The following is a 25,219-nucleotide window of genomic DNA, read 5'->3' on the forward strand; positions in this document are numbered from 1 at the left end:
CCACGTGGCAGAGTGACATGATTCAGTGGGGGAGGGCAGAGGGTGCAGTGCTTCACAGGGAAGAGGATAGGGGGCTCAGGAAACAACCCATCTCGATGGACTGGGAGGCTATGTTGCTTAAGCTGGAGTCACTCGATCTACTACCCCCACAGAATATCCCATCCCAGTAGCACACAGGATTCCTATAAGACCCTTTCATTATAGGTTTCGTAACCCAGACACACAGCTTTGCTAACCCGAGGGCACTGCTACTCTTTGAGGTCTATATCATAACGCCGCAGAGAGTTAGTTGGTCAAACCACAACACGATTGACCAGGAGTGGGGAGAGGGTGGGTTAGGGAGGGGGAGAGGGGATGGTTTAATGAAGTTCACTTGTTGATTGGAATGTAGATGTCTTCTATTGTCGATTTATATTGTCAGATCACATTGTATTGATGTTCACGACGCCATTGGAGATCACTATTGTTCAAGAAATGACACACATAGCCATTATAAGTCATATGTATAATGTTCTTAATATAAAAGCAAAAGATTGTCTCTGTAGAATGACTATTACATTTCAAAACTGTTGAAGTCATCAATAAAGTATGTTAAAAAAAAAAAGTACACATAACACAATCACTTTTGTGAATAAATACAAAAACACAAACACATCAATAACCATATGTACAAGTCTAAAGCAAATGACCAGTCCTAAGTTCGAATTCAGACACTAGGCGGACGCCAACTCCTTGCTGGGCAAATGTCTACTGTCCTGCCTGTGATCAGAGAATGGGGTTACAAAAAATACCAGGTGTTGTCAACGCAATGACGGAGTGACACTGTTTAACCAACTCCCTCGTGGCACACCCCATCAAAGGTACCCCATGCTCAAAAGTCAACGCGTTTCGAGTCCCTAGTAGTTTCGGGACTCTCCTCAGGACCTGGACTCGGTCGCGGGCTCTAAAAAAGATTTTAAAATACAGTGCTGTAAAACCTGCCCCACCCTGTATCCACAGTAAATTCAGGGCCTTTCAGTGTGTTTCTGTACCTTAATTGCCGCGTGGAATGAATTTGGAAAAGCGGTTAGCAGAAGACCATACTTCTACGCTACAAAGATTAAACGATCTGGACATTTTGTTAGGGTATGATTAGTGTGAAACTCGTCCCAATGTACCAGTGTGTTTAAACAGAGCAATAATTGTTCCTACCTTGAGAGCGATCAGGCGCGTTAGTTCTCTATCAGTTGATCTGGTGTAAATCCAATTTCTACAACCAACGAATGAGAATTTTTTTAAAGCTCTGGTGTGTGTGTTAATTAAAGTGCTCGCTCATGCGAGAACCGCTAAATTAGCCTAAGCCTAAATCCAAAAGTTACCTTTAAGCCGGCTGGACGCTGCCAGAAGTCGCAGCTGGAATTTTAGTCAGACACACATGTGAGAAATCCTTTCTCTTCCCTGCAAAAAACAAAGTACACCCTAAGTTTCACTGATTCCATCGGTATACTAAAACTCCATAAGCTGAAAATTAACAGAGTGTGACTTGTCTGTGTTTTAGAAAATGAAGGGGCTTCTCACTACATCGAGCTTGACTGATTTAAACAAGCAGCGCCGAAACGGTCTCAATGGTAGCTAATTAAATAACCTGGAAGAGGGACCTGAAGGTCATGCGCCCCAGTGCATTGTGGGGCATGTAGTGCATAATATCTGAAGCTGTTAAATTCATGCCTATAATTTCGTGATTTCCGAAAGCTCATTCAGTCCATGCAAAGCCGTGTCAAATTTCATGATTAAGAATGCCTCTTTCTGTGCCAATAGTATTTCAGGGTCCCCTCCTCTTTGATGATTCTTTGGTATGAAAAACAACACTGTCCAGGTGAAATCATCAAATTTGTATTTTGAAGCTGTAAAATGTTCAACCATTGGGACGGTAAGGATATTGTTCTTAAGTCTTGAATGATGTTGTACAATGCGCTGACGCACTTCTTGGTAGTTTTTTCAATGTAAATTTTCATACACGGACAGGTAAGGGCATAAAATACTTTTTTTGATTTGCAGTTCGTGAACTCATTGTGGTGCTAGTGTCTCTGACCATCAGTGAACAGAGTCCCTTCAACGGTGGAGTTGCACACCGAACACATCCCACAGTTGCTTCCTGTTGGACTTGGCCCTTTATGCAGGGTCATCCCTTAACTTTTTGCCTTCCTCCTAGCCTTTTTTCTAACATGGTGTTGGTGGTTTTTGGACTCTGGGCACTTTTGCACTGTTTAGCAGTGCAACATGCATGTGCTCTCTGCCCTCCATAGGTTAACATTGGGAATCCCCCCACCCCCTTTTGGAATAACTCCTAAATAAAACAAAATAAGTAGGTCATGTTTGGTATGTGTGTAATGGAAAGAATAAATGCTGTGCAATGGTGTGCGCAGATTTATTTTCACTATTTTAGGAATGTCACTTTTAGAAGTTGGCATTTCTGTGTGCTGTGTGCCTGCCTGCCTGTTGTGTATTGCATGTCTGGTTCTAGAAGTGACCCGGGCTGGTGAGGTGTGGGTGGCTCCAGGGAGGGCAGGGTGAGTCAGTGTCAGGCTGAATAGGAGATCTGCATCTGGAGTAGTGGGCGGAGAAGTCCCCTGTCCCTGAATAGGCCTGTGTCTGCCCTGTATAATGATGGCTCCACGCCCCTGTGGTGTGCCTGATTACCAAGCCCTAGCTCACAAAGGAAGGAGGGAAGCCTGGTAAACAAAGTGCTCTACACTCCCCCAAAACCAGTTGGGACAGGTTTTCCCCAAAGACCCTTACAGAATCTTCTGCCCCTTTCTAGTAGCAGGGCAGAAGGGTGTATAAATACAGGGGCTGTGACCCCATGGATGTGTTGTGTTTGTGCTGACTTGGAGGGGACTCTCTGCCAGGAGGAACCGCCGTGTGACCCAGCTGCTGCTCCTGAGGGTTCCTGCGTGCTGGCCTGCCTGGTTGCGCCAAGGACTCTTTGCTTCTATTGGACTTGGAAGAGACTATGCTGGAGTAAGGGCCGCCACGCCAGGAGGATTGCCACCTTGCTAAGTTTGACTGTTTTCAGGAACTGCTACTACGTTGGGCTGAGCTGCCCTGCCTGCTGATCTTTGCCAAGCCTGTGCCTGCTTCCTAGCGCCTCATGAGCGCTAAATTTTATTTCCCCCCTGTGCTCCTGAAAATCAGTGGATGCCCACCCCGCGTTTTTATGACCCTAGCAGGTGCCTACCCCCCTTTATGTATGTTTTATTAGCGGGTGCCCACCCCACGCCATCTCCCTTTTTTAAAAAGAGAGTGGGTGCCCACCCCGCGCTCCGCTGCCAAAAAGCACCAAGAAGCGGGTGCCCACCCTGCTTTACACTTTAAATTAAGAGGGAGCCTACCCCTAATTGCTGCCAAGAGGAAAGGAATCACCGCTGTGACCCAGGACAACAAAGAGACACGGCCGCTGTGATCGCGCGGTGAACAGGAAGTCAGGCAGGGTTGCGCCTGACTCTGGGAGGGGCTTTCAGACGAAAAGGGAAGCGCCGCAAGTTCCGGGGACGAGACCGGCAGCAGGAAGTCCGGAGCCTCGCGGGATCCACACCAAAGTGCCGGGTCCCAGGAGGGGGCCTGGGTGAAGTGAGGATAGGCCTGGTGCCAAGAGACCTGGCACCGGATCATTGGCGCGGCTCCCAGGTCTGGAGAGAGCCCCACAGCCACCGAGAAGCTAGAGTGGTGCACGCCCTATTCCAGCAGCCCTCCTCCAGCCAGCAAGAGGAGGGGAGCTGCCTGAGGACAGAGCGGAGACCACGCGGGAGTCCCAGGTGAGTGGGGCTTCACCTCTCATAAACGATACCTGTTCTCCTTGAGTGGCCCCGCAGGACAGCGGGCAGCTCCAACATTGGGGCAAAGTCTATTGTTTTTTAGAGTCCCAGAGTGGGGCTCCAGCATGGATCGTCACGCAGTGTCCCTTTTGCTACCCAGCGGCACCGCAGTTGCAGTCCGCTGCAAACCTTGTGGGTAATTTTATATAGAGAGCCCCAGAGCGGGGCCCCAGAAGTGCCAGTGCCTCTGTCTTCATACTCACAGCTGTGCCGCCGTAGAGGAAAGCTGCAACGTGGGTGCCATTTCGGTTTTGAGACCCCAGAGTGGGGCCCCAACATGCCCAGTACTAGTTTACTTTTCTCAGCTGCGCCACAGTTGTGGGCAGCTGCAAAGTTTTGGGGCTATTCCTCTTTGAGAATCCCAGAGTGGGGCTCCAACTGCACATTGTTAGGGCCAGTGCTTGTTTGTACAGCTGCACCACGAGGGGTGGGCAGCTGCCACGGCGGGGGCAATTATTTGCGGTGTTACTATGTTTGCACTGCTGATTTTGGGTATGATGTATTAGTGATGATGCCTTTGTGCTGATTAGATGCCTAATGTACTTATAATGATTCATGCATAATGTGGTTTATGCCTAATGAGATGCCCTGTGTTATGCCTAATCTCATTATTGGGTTATGCCTAATGCAGTTATAGAGTTTACATGGGGTTACTGTGAGATCCACTAGTGCTATAATGGTTAGGCCTCATTATGTGTGCATAATGTATTTAGGCTTATGCTTGCCAAATGTGATTTATGCCCCATGATTGTGGCATAATGTATGTTTATGCCTAATGATGTTGCATTTATGCTTATGAGGATGCCTAACGTCAGGTTACAAGGTTCACGCCTCAGCTGATGTGTTCTTGCAATTATTGGTTGTTTTACATTTATTACATGTACTTTTGTGATGGTTCTGGAAAGCGACCTGATTTGTGCTGCCTTGTACATAGTCCCTTGTAAATTAGTACCTGGTGCCAGTTGGCACAGTGTATATATCTGTGATTGTGATTCTAATGTTTTTTACATAATACAAAGTCTATTTTTATATACCTTTTTGTGGAGTCTCTTTTGTGGTGTGCCTAGTTTGTCGCCGCTGTATGTGTGTGTTGCACAAACGCTTTACACATTGCCTCTGGGATAAGCCTGACTGCACGTGGCAAGCTACCATGGGGGTGAGCAGGGGTTATCTTCAGTGTGTAACTCCCTTGCCCTGACTAGAAATGGGGGTTTCTGCCTGGCTTTGCCGCATGCCCTAACCTACCGGGAATCCCAGTTTCTAACATTGGTGGCAGCGGTGGGATAGGACTTGCATTTGCGCAGTACGAGAGCGAAAACCTGTTGCACTACAAACTCTGCATTTAGAAAAATCACAGATTTGGGGATTATTTTTCCTGATTTGTTTTTCCTCCTAAGAAGTGCAATTTTTTTAATTTGGAATTGTGTTCCCCTGTTGCACTGTGGGTGGTGTATCTCGCCAAGATGGGGTTAATCTATAATGAGGATGACATTTGGGAGTACCCTGAGGAGGAGGTAATGCATTTCTGAAGAGAAAGGGGGATATCCATAAAAGGCAACTTCCACAGAAAATTGTTCCTCCATGAAGCCCTTAAAAGGGGAGAACCCATAGAGCCCTGTGGGAACTTTTCAGATTACCCCTCCGCATATCTAAGTGGTGGGTTTGAGAGAGACCCTGAAGAGGATCCCAAGAGTAGGGAGGACTCTAAGAGCGAGGGGTCCCAGTCCATACCCCTGGGGGGGCGATGGCCCTGAGGAGGAGGGAGAAAATGAGAGGGTGGGGACACCAGTAGATAGTGAGGACCCCATAGATAGAGAGTCCCTTGCTGGGTCCAGTGCTGAGGGCAGTGTCCCATCCCTTTCCCAGTCCCCAGAGGAGTGGGTGGATAGGAGGGAAGAAAGGGAGCATCAGCTGGCGTTGGAAAGGCTCAGAATGGAGCTAGCACAGCTGAGTTTGGAAGAGAAAAAGCTAAAGACTGAAAGGGTCCTAGTGCAGGAGAGGATGGCGGCGGCAGAGAGAGCCTTCGCCAGGGAGAAACTAGCTCTAGAGGGTAGGTTGTCTCCTGAGAGTGGTTTCAGGAGTATGGATTCACCAGTGAGGGTGGGATCCAGTGGTAGCAGCGAGAGTACATCCAATGTAGGAAGTCCCACTCCCAGATCTTAGAGTATGGTGCCTGATTCCCAGGAAGTGGGGTACAGGTTGAGGTTCAGGGGCAGTAGAAAACTGTCTCACCTGTCCTGGGGGTAGTTTCAGGATGTGTGTTGTAGTGCACTGGAGGATTAGTTGGTGTGTAGCACGGCAAACAATTTTGAAGGACTGTTCCATCTGATTATCAGAGAGCACATGCTCAGTAATTGTTTTGCAGGGTTGCTCCAACACCTTTTGGAGGGTGGGTTCTCTGATCCCAGGGAGCCTGCACGGGAGGCAGACCTCTGGGTAAGTGCCAGAGGATCTGACGAGGCATTGGGGAGTGACCCTGAAGGGAGTGGCTCAAGGATCTTCCAACCCAGAGAGGTGGGAGAGGTTCAGATTAGCCCAGCTAGGTTCCAGTGTAGTGGGAGGGTTGTAGTGCCTAACGTCCTGTCTCCAAGGAGAGGGAGTGAGACGGGGAAGTGTCCAGAGGTGCCCCAACCACAGTCTCAGGGCCTGGAGGGTTCCATAAGGGAACCCCAGGTGGGGAGCCTAGGCTGTCCTGATAGGCCGTCCGTAGAGGGGGATCCCCTAGTGTCTGGAGAACCTGGGGCATCTGTAAACAGAGCTCTAGTGGTTCTGGTGTCTGATCAGCCCCAGGGTTTAGATCCTTTTATTTATTTATTTTTATTTTGAAAGTTTTATATAGCGCAAACAAGACTCTTGCGAGTAACAGAGCGCTTTACAGGTCATAGGTGCAGATCTGAAAGTCATAAAGATTAAGCTAAACAGAGGGACAACTGAAGAGATGAAAACATCATACGTCAAACACAAAATACAGAAAACCGCTACAGAGTTCATGTGAATTTAGCCATGAGGATCGCTTTCACTTCTTTTTTGAATGCGGCAGAAGAAGGGTTCATTCTTGTTTCACTGGGTAAGGCATTCCAGATCCTAGGAGCCATACCAGAAAAGGTTTGGTTATGGGGTTTTTTTTTGGCAAATCTTTGTGGTTTCAGAAGAAGAGTCTTGGCACTCCTGGAGGCTCTGTTGCCCGAAAAGAGCACCAGTTTCTGAGCTAGGTAGTGGGGGGCATTGTGGTTGAGGGCCTTGTGAGTCATACAAGCGATTTTCAGATGAATCCTGGCTTCAAACGGAAGCCAGTTGAGTGATCTCAAGTCTGGTGAAATGTGGGAGTTTCTCTTTGAGCCAGTGACGAGTCTAGCAGCAGAGTTGATCGTGGCTCTTAGTGGGGCTGTCGATGCCCTCGGAAGGCCGCAAAGGGTAACCGCCCCATATTCCACACGAGGGATTACTAGTGCTTGGACCGCTAGTTTGAAATCTTGGGCTGGTAGAAAGGGTTTTCGTTTTCGAAGAGTCTTCAGATGGAAGTTAGCTCCTTTTGTGGCGGTGCTGATATGTTTCTGCATCTTTAGGTTACTGTCAAGCGTGACCCCCAGGGATTTCGCTGAGTCCACGACTAGCGGATGACCATTAAGAGCTGTTAGGTGTTTCATCCATTCCAGTATAATTGGAGATTTGTCGGGGGGAGCGATTGAGAGGAATTCAGTTTTGAGGGAGTTTAGTTTCAAGTGGTTTTCGGCCAGCCAGGTTTGGGTTTTTTGTAGCGTGGAGTTGAGTGATTTGATGTCTTCCAGAGAATGAATCTTGATGTATATTTGGGTATCGTCAGAGTACATGTGAAAGTGAATTTTGGCGAGGCTGAGAAGATAGGTGAGTGGTTCCATAAAGAGGTTGAAAAGGGTGGGAGAGAGAGAAGAGCTTTGAGGAACTCCTAACGTGACTGGCATGGGGTTGAACAGAGTTTGGTTGACCTTGAAGCTTTGGGATCTATTTTGCAGGAAAGAGGGGAACCAGTTAAGAACAGAACCAGAAATTCCCATTCTGTTTCTCAGGAGAATGAGCAGGTTGTTGTGTTTGACGGTGTCAAAAGCTGAGGATAGATCGAGTAGAATTAGTAAACAGGCTTCGTTTTGGTCTAGGATTTTTAGCGCGTCGTCTAGAATATGTGGGCTGGGATGTCAGGTTCAGGTACTGCCTGACCTGGAGGAAGGGACCTCTGTAATCAGTGTCCCTACCGGTTTCTCATCCAGGGGTACCACTCCAGGTGGGAGGTTGCGGAACTCTGGTAGGGGGTGCAGAGGGAGGGAGGACTCTCCTCTGGCATCAGTTCAACCTGAGGGTTTAGTCCCTGGGTTGGGAAGCCAGGTTTAGGTACTGCCTGACCTCTAGGGAGGGATGACTGTTAGATTTGGGGGTCTCTAGTTGGCAGAGGTAGGTACTTGTGACAAATAGGAACCCTTGCCTCTAGTCAGGGTAAAGGGGTACACTCTTGCAATAACCCCTGCTCACCCCCTTGGTGGCTTGGCACGAGCATACAGGCTTATCTCAGATGCAGTGTGTGAAGCCTTTGTGACCACATACAGTAATCCAGTGACAACACTACAAATGAACACCACACAGGTTTTATATAAAAAATAAGTATACTTTATATAGATTTACCACAAGACTATAAATGACAAAAAAAATACAATACTATTACTTTAAGATGGTAGTTTTAGCTTAGTTCAGTTCAGTTCTTAAGATGCGACACTTTGCGTTAATGTACCTTAGGATGCGTTGCGCTTCCACGACAGGCAATGTCGCAGAGATGGAAATGCGTCAAAGTTCTGGTGCAAAGAAATAAAGGCGTGAAGATTTCCCAGATGCGGCACGCTTCTCCGGGGATGCGAGAAGTTGTCGGTTCGATGCGTGGACTGCAGTGGTGACACCCTTGTTCAGAAGTGCAACGGCAACAGCTTCAGCTGCGACACTCTTCTCCCAGTTTGCGTGAAGCTTCCGCACAATGTGACAACTACAGCGGCGACATCCTTGTTCAGAAATGCGAAGGCAGCAGCTCCGACGGCGGCGCGCTTCTCTTGGGATGCGAGGCACTTTCCCCGATGCGGTGCAATGTGACAATTCCAGCGGCGACACCCTTGTTCAGAAGTGCGACGGCAGCAACATCGACGGCGACACGCTTCTTCCTCGTTGCGAGACTCTTCTCTCGATGCGGTGCAGTGCGACCACTGCAGAGGCGACACCCTTAGTCAGAAGTGCGATGGCAGGCAGCAGCGACGGCGACACGCTTCCTCTTCGTTGGGAGACACTTCTCTCGATGTGGTGCAGTGCGAAAACTCCAGCGGCAACAGCCTTTTTCAGAAGTGCGATGGCAGCAGCACCAACGGCGGCACACTTCGGCTTTGTTGAGTTGCGCTTCCAGCTCCTTGCGACACGCAGTCCCTCAGAAGGCCAAAACAGCAGCAGGCACTTCCACAGAACTCTGGGGAGCTGGGGGTTGAAGTCTGTTGTCCCTGAGACTTCAGCAGGAGGCAAGCTCTGTTCCAAGCCCTTGAAGATCCTTGCAAGTTGAAATAAGCACACAAAGTCTCTTCTCCTTCCTTTGGCAGTCAGGCAAACCACTGCAGGCCAATCCCCCAAGCAGCACTTCAGCTTAGGGATAGTCTCTCCTCAGATTCTTCAGTTTCCGCTCCTCAGTAAAGGTTTCTTCTTGTTCCAAAAGTGATCTAAATTCTTGGGATCAGGGTCCCACTACTTATACCCCAAAATCCTTTGTTCTCTGAGGGGAGAGGGGACTTTGCCTGGTCCAAACAATTCCTGAGCACTCTGTTTACCAGACTTCTCCTTTCCTTTCACCGTGTAGGGCAAAAACATCAGACGCCCCACAGGAGGTGGAGCCAGCATTGTGGAAGGCAGGCACAACCCTATTCAAGGTTCAGGTGGAACCCCTCCCTCCCATCTAGATGCAGATCTCTCTATTCACCACTGGGCTGACTCATCCTGTCTCTTGGAATCCCCCAGCCCTGTCACTCACAGAAACCAGACAAAGGAATACACAACCTAGCAGAGGCAGGCTTGAAAGGTTAGGCAAGAAAATACCTACTTTCTAAAAGTGGTATTTTCAAACACAGAATGTTAAAATCACCTTCACTAAAAGGTGTATTTTATAATTCTGAGTTCAGGCATAGTAAACTCGAATTTCTACCATGTTCTCTGAGTCAGTTAAGATTATAAACATGTAATAATCTAACAGCCCATTCTGGCCTATGGAGAACAGGGACCCTTGCAATAGTGAAAAACGAAAATGGCTGTAATTCACTATTAAGACATGCCACACACATCAGGGCATGTCCTACCTTATACTTACAATCCACCCTGCCCTTGGGCCTACCATAGGGGTGTCTAATATGAAGAAAAGGGAAGGTTTAGGGACTGGCAAGTGTGTGCACTTGCCCAGTCAGCATGACAGTACCAGACTGCACGAAGGCTCTGCAATGGCAGACCTTAGACACACTTTTACAGGCTGCTTCTGTGGGTGGCACAACCAGTGCTGCAAGCCCACCAGCAGCATTTGGATTTACAAGCCCTGGGCACTCCTGGTGCACTGTACTAGGGTCTGACAGGTGAACCAAACCAACCAATCATTGAATCACTAATTCATACATACATTTACAATAGGGAGAGCATATGCACTTTAGCACTGATCAGCAGTGGTAAAGTTCCCACAGTCATAAAACAGCCAACAACAGGTCAGAATAAATATGGGAAGAAGGCAAAAAGTTCAGGGATGACCCTGCAAAAAGGGCCAAGTCCAACACAACCCCCTTCCAGCCAAAACACAGGGTAGACCAATCACTACCTTGATGGGCTTCCCTGCTTTGGGCGATAGAACCCGGACATGGCCCGCAACTGCAGGGGCATATTCCAGTTCTACGCCAATCTGAACCCATCTCAATTCCTCTGTCCATACTCTCAGGGTCCACCACGCTAACCCATGTGGAACCCTTCTCCTCACCTGTGGACACCACCTGTGCAGCACCTAACCTTAACTTTCTCACAGGTGTGTCCCAACAGACAGACAGCAAGCCACAGTGGCCACTGACAGTAGTCAGTGATGAGACCCAGGCCTTATGCCTCTCAGGGCTCTCAAACCTCTGTGGCATCAGAGAGCGGGGGTGGTAGCCCCAGGTGCTTGGTACCCTTTTTCCATTCTCCCTCCTCTCATGTCAGGTATGACATCCTGGCACTGACCCACCAGCCCCAGGCCTGTACCTGGCGGCTGTACAGGAGACTGGGGTGGGCTTTCCCACACCCGATCCTCCTCCTCCCCCTTGGGGTTCTGTACCCTCCCACCTGGAGTGGTACCCCCTTTCAGAATTGCCATGGCACCTATGGCAGGTGTCCTGCGCAATTCGCCCACCAGTTCAGGGGTTCTATCCTGCAACTGGACGTCCAGGTCAGGGGGGACACCCTGAACCTGGCCATCCAATGTAGGGTCGAAACCCTTCAGTTGAGCCGGTGTCAGAGGCGAGGAATCCCTCCCTCTGCACCCCCTTCCAGATGGCTGTACCATCCCACCTGGAGTGGTACACCAAGAAGACAGACTGGTAGGGACACTGATTACAGATGTCCCTCCCTCTAGGTCAAACAACACCTGAAAATGGCTCTCCAAACTAGGGTCTAACCCATGCGGTTGAACGCTCGCCTGGCGCACCAGGACTTCCCGGGGAGCACGCAAGCCCCCCCCCCCGAGGGTGACACATAACTCATGTGTGACAGTCTGCCTGGTGCAGATCTCCCGACCCATGTTCATCTGACAGTGCGCGAAGATCCCCCAGGACAGAAGTGGTGTCACCATGGTCATTCACTGGTGACGCAGCTCTTCTGGCTGGCACCTGACCAACTGGTTCTTCCACTGGGGACTCTATCCCCTTCCCACCCCTCACTCTGGACTTCTGCACCCTCCCAACTGGAGCGGTACTGCCAGACACCAGAACTGAGGGAGGCCTGCTAACAGACACTCCCTGTTCACCAGACACTAGGGGATCCCGCCCAATGGGCAGCCCCTCAGGACAGACTAGGCTCCCCACCTGGTGTTCCATTAAAGAACCATCTAGGCTCTGAGACTTGGTTTCAGGTACCTTGGGACACGCAGCCCCACACTCACTCCTCCACTGAGACAGGACGTGAGTCCCTACACCCCTCCCACTACACTGGGACCTAGCTGGGCTACACTGAACCTCTTCCCTCACTCTGGGTTGGAAGATACCTGAACCACTCTTCTTAGGCTCATTCCCCAATGCCTCCTCAGACCCTCTCGAATCCACCAAAAGGTCTGCCTCCAATGTGAGCTCCCTGGGGTCAGAGAACTCACTCTCCAACAGGTGTTGGCATAGCTCTGGAAAACAGGGACTTACAATATGCTCTCCCACAATTGGATCAAACAGCCCCCTAGCAGTGTTAACCACACTATTCTTCACCTCTCCATTAAGTGCCTCGCACACGTACTCCACACCACTCTCCTGAGACTGGCAAGACAGTATCTGACTGTCTCTGTCATACAACCCACACTCTTCTGGGCGGTCTTCACACTCACATACCAGGACTTCAACTTTGGGGGAACCCCTCTCCCTGCACCTCTCATCTAAAGTCAGTAGAGTGTACCTCCCAGCACTAGGACCATGAACCCCTGCGCCAGTTACCCTATTCCCCTCAGGGACACTGCGCACTACTGGAGCTACCTCATGTCCTTGAACTTCCTGGTGTATGCTAACCCTATCAAGTCAGGTGCCATGTCTCTGGGTGTGTGTACTACTCTCCCAGCACTAGATAACTGAATATTGCTGCCACCATCTGAGCTGGATTCCACCTCCAACTCAGCAAAGCTCACTCTCTAAGCTACACACATTTCTTGCTGCTGGGCTGAGACACTCATGGCCTCAAGCCTCTCGAGCTCCATATCAAGCTTCCTCATTACCAAGTCATGCTCCATTTGCATTTTCATTTCTTCTAGGGCCAATTTCCTATTCTCCAACTCCAGTTCTCCCCTCCACTTGAGCTTGGCCAGCTCCATTTCATGCATCCTACATCTCTCTCTGTCCTCCCAATAAAAATCAACAGATGCTATGGATGCTGCTTTACTCATGGTGGTTACTTAGCAGTTCTTGGCAAAAATAGAAAATCCCAAAAAGAAATCTACCAAAAAGTATGTGGTTGCGTTATGGTCTGCACTCACTAAGTAGTGTTCACCAATCACTGTACATAAGTCACAAATGCAAGTCCAGAATCCTCACCGCTTCCCACCAATGTTAGATTTGGGGGTCTCTAGTTGGCACAGGTAGGTACTTGTGACAAATAGGGACCCTTGCATCTAGTCAGGGTAAGGGGGTACACTCCTACAATAATCCCTTCTCACCCCCTCTGTAGCTTGGCACGAGCAGACAGGCTTATCTCAGAGGCAGCGTGTGAAGCCTTTGTGACCACATACAGTAATCCAATAACAACACTACAAATGGACACCACACAGGTTTTATATAAAAAATAAGTATACTTTATATAGATTTACCACAAGACCATAAACGACAAAAAATACACAATACTATTACTTTAAGATGGTAGTTTTAGCTTAGTTCAGTTCAGTTCTTAAAATGCGACACTTTGCGTCAATGTACCTTACGATGCGTTGCGCTTCCACGACAGGCAATGTCACAGCAATGGAAATGCGGCAAAGTTCTGGTGCAAAGAAATAAAGACGTAAAGATCTTACAGATGCGGCACGCTTCTCCGGGGATGCAAGAAGTTCTCGGTTCGATGCGTGGACTGCAGCGGCGACACCCTTGTTCAGAAGTGCGACAGCAACAGCTTCACCTGCGACACTCTTTTCCCAGTTTGCGTGAAGCTTCCGCACAATGCGACAACTACAGCGGCGACATCCTTGTTCAGAAATGCGACGGCAGCAGCTCCGACGGCGGCGCGCTTCTCTTGGGATGTGAGGCGCTTTCCTCGATGCGGTGCAATGCGACAGTTCCAGCGGTGACACCCTTGTTCAGAAGTGCGACGGCAGCAACAGCGACGGCGACACGCTTCTTCCTCGTTGTGAGACCCTTCTCTCTATGCGGTGCAGTGCGACCACTCCAGCGGCGACACCCTTGTTCAGAAGTGCGACGGCAGGCAGCAGCGACGGCGACGCGCTTCCTCTTCATTGCAAGACGCTTCTCTCGATGCGGTGCAGTGCGCCAACTCCTGCGGCGACACCCTTGTTCAGAAGTGCGACGGCAGCAGCTGCAACGGCGACACGCTTCGGCTTTGTTGAGTCGCGCTTCCAGCTCCTTGCGAAGTGCAGTCCCTCAGAAGGCCCAAAACAGCAGCAGGCACTTCCACAGAACTCTGGGGAGCTGGGGGTGGAAGTCTGTTGTCCCTGAGACTTCAGCAGGAGGCAAGCTCTGTTCCAAGCCCTTGGAGATCCTTACAAGTTGAAATAAGCACACAAAGACTCTTCTCCTTCCTTTGGCAGTCAGGCAAACCACTGCAGGCCAATCCCCCAAGCAGCACTTCAGCTTAGGGACAGTCTCTCCTCAGTTTCTTCAGGTTCCGCTCCTCAGTAAAGGTTTCTTCTTGTTCCAAAAGTTATCTAAATTCTAGTGATCAGGGTCCCACTACTTATACCCCAAAATCCTTTGTTCTCTGAGGGGAGAGGGGCCTTTGCCTGGTCCACACCAGTTCCTGAGCACTCTGTTTACCAGACTTCTCCTTTCCTTTCACCGTGTAGGGCAAAAACATCAGACGCCCCACAGGAGGTGGAGCCAGCATTGTGGAAGGCAAGTACAGCCCTGGAGCACTTTGTTGACAGGATTCCTTCTCTTCATTCACTGTGCAGGGCAGGGACATCAGCCGCTCCCCAGGAGGTGGAGCCAGCATTGTGGAAGGCAAGCACAACCCTATTCAAGGTTCAGGTGGAACCCCTCCCTCCCATCTAGATGCAGATCTCTCTATTCACCACTGGGCTGACTCATCCTGTCTCTTGGAATCCCCCAGCCCTGTCACTCACAGAAACCAGACAAAGGAATACACAACCTAGCAGAGGAAGGCTTGAAAGGTGAGGCAAGAAAATACCTACTTTCTAAAAGTGGTATTTTCAAACACAGAATGTTAAAACCACCTCCACTAAAAGGTGTATTTTATCATTCTGAGTTCAGGGATACTAAACTCGAATTACTACCATGTTGTCTGAGTCAGTTAAGATTATAAACATGTAATAATCTAACAGCCCATTCTGGCCTATGGAGAAAAGGGAGCCTTGCAATAGTGAAAAACGAAAATGGCTGTAATTCACTACTAGGACATGCCAAACACAGACGATCATGTCCTACCTTATACTTACAATGCACCCTGCCCTTGGGCCTACCATAGGGGTGTCTGATATGAAGAAAAGGGAAGGTTTAGGGACTGGCAAGTGGGTGCACTTGCCCACTCAGCATGACAGTACCAGACTCCACGCAGGCTCTGCAATGGCAGACCTCAGACACACTTTTACAGGCTGCTTCTGTGGGTGGCACAACCAGTGCTGCAATCCCACCAGCAGCATTTGGATTTACAAGCCCTGGGCACTCCTGATGCACTGTCCTGGGGTCTGACAGGTAAACCAAACCTTCCAATCATGGAATCACTAATTCATACATAAATTTACAATAGGGAGAGCATATGCACTTTAGCACTGATCAGCAGTGGTAAAGTGCCCAGAGTCATAAAAAATCAGACAACAGGTCTGAAAAAATATGGGAAGAAGGCAAAAAGTTCAGGGATGACCCAGCAATAAGGGCAAGTCCAACAATGACTGTAAACAGTGTCCCTACCGGTTTGTCTTCCAGGGGTACCACTCCAAGTGGGAGGGTGCGGAACTCTGGAAGGGGGTTCAGAGGGAGGGAGGAATCGCCTTTGGCAGAGGTACAACCTAAGGGTTCAGACCCTAGGTTGGTGGATCAGTTATAGGTTCAAGGTCCTAAACTGGTGAGAGAGTGGTGTTCTGAGGGTTTCTCTCCAAGGAGGAGAGTGCGGAACCCCGGAAGGAGAGGCAGGGGGAGGAGAGCCTCGCCCCTGACTTCTGGTCAGCCTGTGGGTGCAGACCCTATGCTGCAGGATCAGTGGCTGTTTAGAACTGCACTGATGAGAGGTAGAGTGGTAAATGGGTTCTATGTGCCTGGGGTTACTGCCCTCCACTCTGTGAGACGGCAAGGACCAGTGACACCTGGATGGCCTAGGGCCTGGTCCTGGCAGCGGACTACTAGGGAGTACCACTGGGGTAGCTTAGTGTGTCCTGAGAGCTCTGACAGAGGGAACCACCGGGGTCCAGAGTGGCGTAGAACTGGCGCATGCCCCTGCAGTTACGCTCCATTCCAGCAGCCCACCTCCAGCCAGCAAGAGGAGCAGAGCTGCCTGAGGACAGAGCAGAGACCACGCAGGAGTCCCAGGTGAGTGGGGCTTCACCTCTCATGGCCGGTACCTGTTCTCCTTGAGTGGCCCTGCAGGACAGCGGGCAGCTCCAACATTGGGGCAAAGTCTATTTTTTTAGAGTCCCAGAGTGGAGCTCCAGCATGGATCATCACGCAGTGTCCCTTTTGCTACCCAGTGGCGCCGAAGTTGCGGGCCGCTGCAACGTTGTGGGTAATTTTATTTAGAGAGCCCCAGAGCGGGGCCCCAGAAGTGCCAGTGCCTCTGTCTTCATACTCAAGAGCTGTGCCGCCGTAGCAGGCAGCTGCAACGTGGGTGCAGTTACGGGCCCGCGTCCATGTTCTATCGCCCCAAGCAGGGAAGTCCATCAAGGTATTGATTGGTCTACACTGGCTTTTGGCTGGAAGGGGGTTACGTTGGACTTGGCCCTTTTCGCGGGGTCATCCCTGATCTTTTTGCCTTCCTCCTAGCCTTTTTTCTAACATGGTGTTGGTGGTTTTAGGACTCTGGGCACTTTTGCACTGTTTAGCAGTGTAAAGTGCATGTGCTCTCTGCCGTACATATGCTAACATTGGGAACCCCCCCTTACGGGATAACTCCTAAATAAAACAAAATGAGTATGTTATGTTTGGTATGTGTGGAATGGAAATAATAAATGCTGCGCAATAGTGTGCGCAGATTTATTTTCACTATTTCAGGAATGCCACTTTTAGAAGTTGGCATTTATGTGTGTTGTGTGCATGCCTGCCCGTTGTGTATTGCATGTCTGGTTCTAGAAGTGACCGGTGCTGGTGAGATGTGGGTGGCTCCATGGAGGGCAGGGTGAGTCAGTGTCAAGCTGAATAGGAGATCTGCAACTAAAGTAGTGGGCGGAGAAGTCCCCTGTCCCTGAATAGGCCTGTGCCTGCCCTGTACAATGCTGACTCCGCCCCCCTGTGGTGTGCCTGACTACCAATCCCCAGCTCACAAAGGGAGGAGGGAAGCCTGGTAAACAAAGTGCTCTACACTCCCCCAAAACCAGTTGGGAAAGGTTTCCCCAAAGACCCTTCCAGAATCTTCTGCCCCTTTCTAGTAGCAGGGCAGAAGGGTGTGTAAATACAGGGGCTGTGACCCCATGGATGTGTTGTGTTTGTGCTGACTTGGAGGGGACACTCTGCCAGGACGAACCGCCACAGGACCCAGCTGCTGCTCCTGAGGGTCCCTGCGTGCTGGTCTGCCTGGCTGCGCCAAGGACTCTTTGCTTCTATTGGACTTGGAAGAGACTATGCTGGAGTAAGGGCCGCTACACCAGGATTATTGCCAGCCTGCTAAGTTTGACTGTTTTCAGGAACTGCTACTTCGTTGGGCTGAGCTACCCTACTGCCTGCTGATCTTTGCCCAGCCTGTGCCTGCTTCCTAGCGTCTCATGAGCACTATATTTTAATTCCCCCCTGCGCTCCTGAAAATCAACGGATGCCCACCCCGCATATTTGTGCCCCTAGCGGGTGTCTACATCGCTTTGTGTATGTTTTATTAGTGGGTGGCCACCCCGCACCCTCTGCCTTTTTTTAAAAATAGAGCAGGTGCCCACCCCGCCCTCAGCTGTCAAAAAGCACCAAGAAGTAGGTGCCCACCACGCTTTACACTTTAAATTAAGAGGGAGCCTACCCCTCATTGGCGCCAAGAGGAAAGAAACCCAGGACAACAAAGAGACACGGCTGCCGTGATCGCGTGGCGAACAGGAAGTTGGGCAGGATTGAGCCTGACTGTGGGCGGGACTTCCAAATGGAAAGGGAAGCCCCGTAAGTTCCAGGGATGAGACTGGCAGCGGGAAGTCCGGAGCCTCACGGGCTCCACACCAAAGTCCCGGGTCCCAGGAGGGGGCCCAGGTGAAGTGAGGAGAGGCCCAGTGCCAAGAGAGCTGGCACCGGATCATCGGCGGGGCTCCCAGGTCCGGAGAGAGCCCCGCAGCCACCGAGAAGCTAGAGCGGTGCACGCTCCATTCCAGCAGCCCGCCTCCAGCCAGCAAGAGGAGCGGAGCTGCCTGAGGACAGAGCAGAGACCACACAGGAGTCCCAGGTGAGTGGGGCTTCACCTCTCATGGCCGGTACCCATTCTCCTTGAGTGGCCCTGCAGGACAGCGGGCAGCTCCAACATTGGGGCAAAGTCTATTTTTTTAGAGTCCCAGAGTGGAGCTCCAGCATGGATCATCACGCAGTGTCCCTTTTGCTACCCAGTGGCGCCGAAGTTGCGGGCCGCTGCAACATTGTGGGTAATTTTATTTAGAGAGCCCCAGAGCGGGGCCCCAGAAGTGCCAGTGCCTCTGTCTTCATACCCAGAGCTGTGCCGCCGTAGCAGGCAGCTGCAACGTGGGTGCAATTTCGGTTTTGAGACCCCAGAGTGGGGCCCCAACTTGCTGAGTACTAGTTTACTTTTCTCAGCTGCGCCACAGTTGCGGACAGCTGCAAAGTTATGGGGCTATTCCTCTTTGAGAGTACCAGAGTGGGGCTCCAACTGCACATTGTTAGGGCCAGTGCTTGTTTCTACAGCTGCACCACAAGAGCGTGGGCAGCTGCCACGACGGGGGCAATTCTCTGCGGTGTTACTGTTTGCACTGCTGATTTCAGGAATGATGTATTAGTGATGATGCCTTTCTGCTGATTAGATGCCTAATGTACTTATAATGTTTCATGCATAAGGTGGTTTATGCCTAACAAGATGCCCCGTGTTATGCCTAATGTCATTATTGGGTTATGCCTAATGCAGTTATAGTGTGGGTTATATGTTATATGTGGTTACTGTGATCCACTAGTGCTATAATGGTTAGGCCTCATTATGTGTGCATAATATATTTAGGCTGATGCTTGCCAAATGTGATTTATGCCCCATGATTGTGGCATAATGTATCTTTATGCCTAATGATGTTGCATTTATGCTTAGGAGGATGCCTAACATTGGGTTATTAGGTTCACGCCTGAGCTGATGTGTTTTTGCAATTATTGGTTGTTTTACATTTATTACATGTACTTTTGTCATGGTTCTGGCAGGGACCCAATTGGCGCTGCCTTGTACATAATCCCCTGTAAATTAGGACCTGGTGCCAGTTGGCACAGTGTATATATCTGTGATTGTGATTCTAATGTGTTTTACATAATACAAAGGCTATTTTTTATATAACCTTGTGTGGAGTCTCTTTTGTGGTGTGCCCAGTGTGTCACCGCTGTATGTATGTGTTGCACAAACGCTTTACACATTGCCTTCGGGATAAGTCTGACTGCTCGAGCCAAGCTACCAAGGGGGTGAGCAGGGGTTATGTTCAGTGAGTAAAACCCTTGCCCTGACTAGAAATGGTGGTTTCTGCCTGGCTTTGGCGCATGCCCTAACCTACAGAGCATCCCCGTTTCTAACATTGGTGGCAGCGGTGGGATAGGACTTGCATTTGCCCAGTACCAGAGCGACAGCTGGTTTCACTACAAACTCTGCATTTAGAAAAATCACAGATTTGGGGATTATTTTTCCTGGTTTGTTTTTCCTCCTAAAAAGTGCCATCTTTTGAATTTTGGAATTGTGTTCCACTGTTGCACTGTGGGTGGTGTATCTCGCCAAGATAGGGTTAGTCTATAATGAGGATGATATTTGGGAGTACACTGAGGAGGAGGTAATTAATTTCTGCAGAGAAAGGGGGATACCCATAGAAGGCAACTTCCACAGAAAATTGTTCCTCTATGAACCCCTTAAAAGGGGAGAACGCTTAGAGCCCTGTGGGAACTTTTCAGATTACCCCTCCGCATACCTAAGTGGTGGGTTTGAGGGAGACCCTGAGGAGGATCACAAGAGTAGGGAGGACTCTGAGAGCGAGGGTTCCCAGTCCATACCCTGGAGGGGCGGTGGTCCTGATGAGGAGGGAAAAAATGAGAGGACGGGGACTCCAGTAGATAGTGAGGACCCCATAGATAGAGAGTCCCTGGCTGGGTCCAGTACTGAGAGCAATGCCCATCCCTTTCCCTGTCCCCAGAGGAGTGGGTGGATAGGAGGGAAGAAAGGGAGCATCAGCTGGTGTTGGAAAGGCTCAGAGTGGAGCTAGCACAGCTGAGTTTGGAAGAGAAAAAGCTAGAGGCCGAAAGGGTCCTAGCGCAGGAGAGGATAGTGGAGTCAGAGAGGACGTTCGCCAGGGAGAAACTAGCTCTAGAGGGTAGGTTGTACCCTGAGAGTGGTTTCAGGAGTATGGATTCACCAGTGAGGGTGGGATCCAGTGGTGACAGCGAGAATACATCCAGTGTAGGAAGTCCCAATCCCAGATCTGAGAGTATGGTGCCTGATTCCCAGGAAGAGGGGTACAGGTTGAGGTTCAGGGGCGGTAGAAAACTGTCTCACCAGTCCTGGGGGGAGTTTGTGGATGTGTGTTGTAGTGCACTGGAGGATTAGTTGGTGTGTAGCACTGCGAACAATTTTGAAGGGCTGTTCCATCTGATTATTAGAGAGCACATGCTCAGTAATTGTTTTCTGGGGTTGCGCCAACACCTGTTGGAGTGTGGGTTCTTTGATCCCAGGGAGCTTGCATGGGAGGCAGACATCTGGGTAAGTGCCAGAGGATCTGAAGAGGAATTGGGGAGTGATCCTGAAGGGAGTGGCTCAAGGATCTTCCAACCCAGAGAGGTGGGAGAGGTTCAGATTAGCCTAGGTTCCAGTGTTGTGGGAGGGCTGAAGGGCCTCACGTCCTGTCTCCAAGGAGAGGGAGTGAGACGGGAAGTGTCCAGAGGTGCCCCGACCACAGTCTCAGGGCCTGGAGGGTTTCATAAGGGAACCCCAGATGGGGAGCCTAGGCTGTCCTGATAGGCCATCCATAGAGGGGGATCCACTAGTGTCTGGAGAACCTGGGGCATCTGTATGCAGAGCTCCAGTGGTTCTGGTGTCTGCTCAGCCACAGGGTTTAGATTCTGGGCTGGGATGCCAGGTTCAGGTACTGCCTGACCTGGAGGGAGGGTCATCTGTAATCAGTGTCCCTACCTCTGGAAGGGGGTGCAGAGGGAGGGAGGACTCTTACCTGGCACCAGTTCAGCCTGAGGGTTTAGTCCCTGGGTTGGGTATCCAGGTTCAGGTACTGCCAGGGCTTAATTTGTGCCGGTGCTTTCCGGTGCTTAGCACCGGCACTTAATTATCAGGGCTGGGTCTATACGCATTTAGTGCAAGTAAATGATTTGATAGTAGTTAGCGGCACAGAGTGAGTGCTGGTCTACCGTAAGTGCTACTGTTACTGTTAGAGAGTGTTACGTGCTGTTGTGTTGATGTTGAACTTATCTCTGAATCTGATTCTTCAAGTACGTCTTAAAGTTCTTCTCAATCTCAATGTTGTTGATACAGTGGCACTGTCGGCCCAGCGGCCCGCGGCTCAGTATTGCCGGAGGTAACACCGGCCCAGTGGGCGGGACACTGAGTTGAGCAGGGCTGGATTTTGATCTTCTGCGGGGGTTGGGGCTGTGCATGGCAGCAGGCAGCGTGCGGAGATTTTTTCAGATTGCGCGCGCATTTGCTGCTATGCCACGCCCCAGCATACCCGCATGGCCACACCTCACCACCGGCGCCAAGTCATCGTGGTTCAACGGCCGCCGCTGTTGAAAGTCAGTCTGAGAGCGCGACCTGGACGACGTTGGCGTTGAGGCGAGCCTTGAGGTAAACTGTAGTTACAGCAGTTTGAACAGCAACAGCACCAGTCGAGTCAGGGCATGGTAGGCCTAATTGTTCATTCTTTTCATGCCACTTGTTTGTACACCTCTCTGCTATCTACTTCTTTTTCGAATTCTCAGGTTGTGCTAAAATGTGCATAAAGTTTCAAATGCTAACAAATGCACACATTTCTTCCCAGTCAATTAAAAAAAATGTTTTTTAACCTAATCACGGCAGTTTCCTATTCCATTCCTGCCTTTCAGGCAATCCAGATAAGTTAATTTTTCATACATTCAGTGTAACGGAACTAATTCATAGCTTGCATTTGCGTGTCACATCCTGATACAAGCGTCACTTTTTTTCGTATTTGGGATGCAGGCAGGCGTCTGACCTTTCTACTACTAAACGTTTGTTGGCGTGAAAGCATGAACTGGCTCTGCTGATAGTGCTCCTTGTAGACATGGGTAACGAGGTAGCAGAGGCGCAACTCGGGGGGGGTGGGGGGGGGGGGCTAAGAAAACATTTCGGTGGGGGTCTGAATCTTTAAGCAATAGGCAGAGTGGAGCTGATTTCGGGGGGGGTCGCTGAATCCTTAAGCAATAGGCAGAGTGGAGCTTCAGGGGCTCTTAGAAGGGGTGAAACAACAGAGAGGCCTCATTGACGTGCAAATTGTCTTTCAAAGACCTGTGTAGTGCTCGGGTGCGGCTGTGTGCCTGGGCTGCCACACACCACGGAGGGGGGGGGGGGGCTGGAGGCCTTTTAGTCCAATGGGTGTTGCGCGCCTGCTAGGTAGATATTGGAGAATTTGAAATATTTCTCTGGCAGGAGGATAGTTTGCAAGGTTAACGCGGTGGGGTTGGTTGGGTGTAGTCCTCAACGATGCGCCGCAATGGAAAGCTAATCCCTGTGGAGTTCTGAGGAACTCGCCACAACGAGGGTGCAGCCAGCGCATTTCAAGTGTAGACCATTGAAACATTACCTCTTTTCAGCCACCCCAGAATCTGGCAAATGTCCTATTTTTCCACCTTCGGAGCGTCGTTTGTTAACAGTGGCGTTTTGTTACGATTTGATGTTTTGTGGCATGCTAAGGCCATATGAACGAATCTGCCTGGTTGAATGCAATGCCTTCCCTCGTTAATGTATTGGACCTAGGCAAATCTCCCTGTACTCCTATCCCGAGTGGTACTTTGATTTTATGAAGTTGTATTTGAAGGCACCACCTGGCCTTTTCCCGGTAATCTGGATGTGCCAGTCGCCAAGGAGAATTCATAATAAAGTAAGATCGCTACCCACCCTTTCCTGCAGCGTTTTGGGATGTGACTTGACCTCCATAGATTGGGCCTGGCCTGTCGTTTATTGTGTTGCAGGGATAATTTTAAATTGGACAAAACATCTGAGAGCACTCCAGGGACAGGATGACAGATGCATGAGATGGAAAAGTGTGGGTATTTACTATTCCAGAGTACCTTCTTGCTGCAGAGAAGTGCTGGTACTCTCCAATTAAACGTATTAGACTTCTGCTGAGAAGTGCAGGTACTCTCACTTGAAAATGAAAAGTGCAGGTACTCGGTCCCTGAAACTTCCAGCCCATTTAAAGTACTGATTATTATTACAGTAGCTTTCCAGGAACACACACACACTTGTCATTGTGCACAGTTACCCATTTGTTAACATATAAGAAAATAGGGTTCACACATAACTTTTTCTAACTGAGTTTCTCTTAGACAATACCCTTCTCCTACACCTCATGAATTTTGAGATTATTCCCACTGCGCTGCGTCCTTGTGAAAGCAAATTACTTTTCCCTCAACAAGAATAAATCAACTTTAAATGTACCTTTATGAATGCCTGCAAACTTGCAAGTTTGTGGGTCTTCACATCGTTTGCAAGGCACTCTAGCAATTGAACATCCACTCTCCAGGCTTCTCCCCCAGATTAGGGGAGAAGATGTGGCATAACAGACAGCGCTGCCTATTTTGGAACTGGGGAACCAAGTTCTGGTCTGGGCATCGGCTCACCATCCTGTGATTCTGGGCAAATCACTTAATCTCCCTGTGCCTAACATAATAAATGTGTCTTTGTGGAATGTAACTGGTGCTCATGTAAAGCGTTCCAATACCTTTGAGTCGAGGTTGCGCTATATAAAACTGCAAAAAAACTAAAAAGAGCAGATTCACTCACAAATCATATTATAGGTGCTATTAATATTACTAGTCAATGTTTGAAGAAATAATTTAAGGGCATATTATCAAGAAACTGCGTTAAAATTATCGCCGCTTTAGCGACAGAAAACTGCCGCTAAAGCGGCGATAATGGGCTTGATAATATACCCGTGGGAATTCCCATAGAAGCCCATGTTCTGGTGTCAACATGGGTTTCTATGGGAATTCTCTGCGGCATATTATCAAGCCCATTATCGCCGCTTTAGCGTCAGTTTTCCACCATTAAAGCGGCGATAATTTTAACGCCGTGCTTGAAAATATGCCCCTTAGATTTTGATATTGAGATAAGACTATGTTATTGTTCGTCAGTGTGAGTTTTATGTGCTGCTGACGTTGAGACTTGTTGGTGCTTGTTTTGTCCGTGAAGTACTGTTGTTGGTCAATTTATAAGTATAGTGAGGAATTTTGGCTATGAGGGCCGTTAGGGAGTACATGACAGTCTCTGCAGTAGCATTGAGAATCGAGTTCAGAGTATGGTCTCACTTTGCCACGGTGACATAAACTTGCCACATTCTGGGCTACTTTGAGTATCACAAGGATTTATGGTCCTAGGGCGTTCCTTCAGTTCTTTTAAAGCTTAATGATTAGCAATGGGGAGTATCTGTCTTTAGTGTTCAAGATGCTTGATTCACAATAGGCCATCACCCCAACTTTTGTTTAGCCAGCATGGTGGCTTGTATAACACTACTAGAACTCTTTAGGGGTTCATGTTACTTTTTCTAAATATCAGAGGATGGATTACAGAGTCACATATTGACACTAGATGAATCTGTTTTGTGTAGAAAAAAAGACTGGTGACCTGGATGCATTTAGGCCCAAAAATCCTCAGGATATGTGTTCAAATATATTACTTGTGGATCTTGGGCAAGGTCCAGAAACAGATTGTTTAAAATGGAGTTATTCAGTTTAATCAAGCTGGCTGTTGACAGGGATTCTGTACCAAACGAGAAGAGAAGCAAAATCTACATCTTTATTTGGATTCCTTGAGCTTGACCAGGATTTAGATTTAGATAGTGACTCAAAACAACTGTTGTCAAAATATGGAAAAGTTGGGTATTGACA

Source organism: Triturus cristatus, chromosome 8, assembly GCF_964204655.1.
Source record: "Triturus cristatus chromosome 8, aTriCri1.1, whole genome shotgun sequence".
In the NCBI taxonomy this organism is placed as follows: Eukaryota; Metazoa; Chordata; class Amphibia; order Caudata; family Salamandridae; genus Triturus; species Triturus cristatus.